Consider the following 2,989-nt stretch of genomic DNA (forward strand, 5'->3'; position numbering starts at 1 on the left):
GAGAATAAAAAGAGGAGGGAAGAAAATCAAATTTGCAACTAAAATTGCCAAGTGTCTCCTCTCTAACTGAATTTCATTCCCATCAAAACTACTCCCATAATATCTACTTTTTGTCAAAATTGACTACATAATTGGATACCTCATGCTGAGAGCTTTCCAAAAACATATAATACTTCATATTTTGGCCAAAAATACAACCTTGGGCGAATTAATCCTTCCAATGTGCACAGTCATTTAAATTTTTGAATTTTCTCTATAGTCGGAACTATATCATTAACTGATTTTAAATTTTATTTTTGCTCCCTTTTGGCCCTGACGCTTTGCCATGTGGCAGCCTCTGATTGGTTGATGGGGTTGACTAGACATCACCTGGGGTGACACCTCATCACCGCCATGTCATCCACTTTGTCACTACCACTTGGCCGCCACGTGTACACCACCTCAACACCACGTCATCGCCACCTAGGAAGCACCTCTGCCCAACATCATCACCATTGGGATGGGACCTACCTACTAGACATCTGACTATACCTACCACGTCACCGCCACATAGACTTCACCATTTTCCATTTCTCATTTCGCCATTTCATGGCCTCTAACGGGTGAACATCTTCAATCTCTGAAATTGCACAGACCGTCGGATCCTCCGAACTTGCTCGACCTTTACCATGCTGCATTTTCGTCAAACCATTTCGCCATTTCACAGGGCTTAACTCACGCGCATCTTCATCTTGTGAATCAACGCGCTTCGTTGGATCATCTCGGACCTGCTCATTCATTAAGCCAACCCATCTCTGCAAAATTTGTCTATTTGCCTCAGGAAGTGTGCCTACGTGGGGTCCACCTAGTCTCTTCTTAGTTACCTCCTCCATCACCTATCAAAAGCCCAGATGACTTTGACATTATAGATGTGTGTTCTTTTGCTTATATATACCAAAGAGTTACCCTCCATAGTAAATGTGGGATAATGCATTATACCTGGGAATGCATTTTGAAGCAATTTCTACAATTTTAATGGCGATTTTTGACATTTCCATGAAGTTTATAAAGCCTCTTTACAATGCCATAGAGAGGATGCTAGCAACAAATGGTGGGGAGTGGGCTTTACAATAGCCAAGTGCATTTTCTTCAAGTTTTTGTTGCTGCCAAACATCAACATGAGCATTTGCTTTCCTTTTGACTGGCATTTATTTGATCAAACTGCAAATGCCCCCCTTTTCACCACGTGAGCTGCCAATTTGCATTTGTTTGTGTCTTTTAATGCTTTTCAATAGCATTCTCCATGCCTCTTTCAACTCCTATACATTCAGAATCTCATATTGCAATATCAAACCATTAAAACTGACATCAAGCAAATTTCCTATTTTATCTATTAAAATATACTCCACCTGGCCCAAGTCTTCATTTATCCCTGTATTTGTTGCATGTGCTAGAGTATTACTATTTTCATCATACATTTTCACGTCCCAATCAATAAACTTGGCATATAAACTCTTCACCAGGGATACCGTAATAGATATGGGAATCATGATTGAGCACAGAAGCTCAAAACGTAGTGGAATGACAATAAACTCATCCCATTTCTTTGATATTGCACATACCATTTCTTCCATGCTTTAGAAGCCTTCCAAGTATTCCCAGCAACACCAAGAATGATAACAACAACTAATTGGAACAAAAATACTGCTCCAGTCAGCTTGTCAATCATTGCATCTACAGTTGTAAGCTTAGGTTCTGGTAGAGCTCTGCTCATGCCCAATTTTGTTTCATTACCAGTGTAAACAACTACTCCACATGCCCATTCTATGTTCCTCAGATAACAAGATTGTAGCAACATGTTATTGATAGTCAACGGGCATACATCATTATCAATAAAAGGTGGAAAAAGCCTTAGATTTGCATCAAATCTTCTTATATCTTTATCTAGACCTGGACACTCAATGACACCCTTGATTTTATGCAATAGATCTGGAGTGAGACCAGAACAAGGAGGAGGTATGACTTTTGTCTTCAAATCAGTTTCACCATCTAGTGCTGCAGTTTCTACAAAACATGTGCCCTGTGATTCACAAGTTCCCAGAAGAACCAAATCGCATGGCACTTCATCATTTTCATGAAGCCATACTATATCACCAATGCGGATCTCTTGAGCTTGAACATGTTTCTTGATGCCTTTCTTTACCACCCACACCTTTTTCTCATTTGCTTGCTTGTCAGAAAGATACCTGTTATAATCATCCTAGGCTTCTTTTGTTGCTGAAACCACAAATATAATGAGAAGGGGCCCCCACGTACTTGCTGGATTGACAGCTGTAATAAGAGGCCATAACTGGAGGCACACAATCAAAAAAAAGTATTTGATAATGCCTCCGTTGAATTTATTTAGAATCATCTACAACTGAAAACATGTGAAATCTCTTTCCTGAAACTCATGACAGGGGAAGATGGATACAAAATGTGTTTGCTAAGAGGTTTCTACAACTGTTAAATTCAACACCCAACCACAGCAGGGAGGAGAAAAAAAGGATACTTCACATCTTCATTTGCCCTTGCTGCCAATGTGCATTTGAAATGGAAGTTTTAATCACTGTTCTTACCATACGATAGCACACCACGATAGGAAGGGGGAAAAGAAGAAATTAACAAGTCATTTGAAAGTCTCTGCAGCTGCTGCAGCATTTCATGTGAAGAGGATATTAGCAAAATCACAGAATTTGGCTTTGAGCTACCAAGGCATATGACAAAACTCTAATGGCCACGCCTTCCAATTATTACATCCATCTGTAATGGCTGAGACCCATACAGATCAAGACACCAACTTGCTTTCAAAATCAAACACAGTGATGCATTGGCTGCAGAACATTCACCAATTTTAAGAATGTAGTGCTCTGGTGTGAGGACAAATTTGTCAACAATTGTAAAGGAAATAGTTAGCATGCTCGACATTTTGTCAAAATAGATTCCTCCCTCCTAGTTTTACTTTATATTT

At 39.6% G+C, this 2,989-nt stretch overlaps 1 pseudogene; it reads right to left on the bottom strand.

The window, feature by feature from the left end:
- Positions 1–1,525: 1,525 nt before the first annotated feature.
- LOC131063669 (phospholipid-transporting ATPase 2-like) lies at positions 1,526–2,392 on the bottom strand (annotated as a pseudogene).
- Positions 2,393–2,989: the final 597 nt, after the last annotated feature.

The sequence above is a fragment of the Cryptomeria japonica genome, chromosome 9 (genome assembly GCF_030272615.1).
Source record: "Cryptomeria japonica chromosome 9, Sugi_1.0, whole genome shotgun sequence".
Taxonomy (NCBI): Eukaryota; Viridiplantae; Streptophyta; class Pinopsida; order Cupressales; family Cupressaceae; genus Cryptomeria; species Cryptomeria japonica.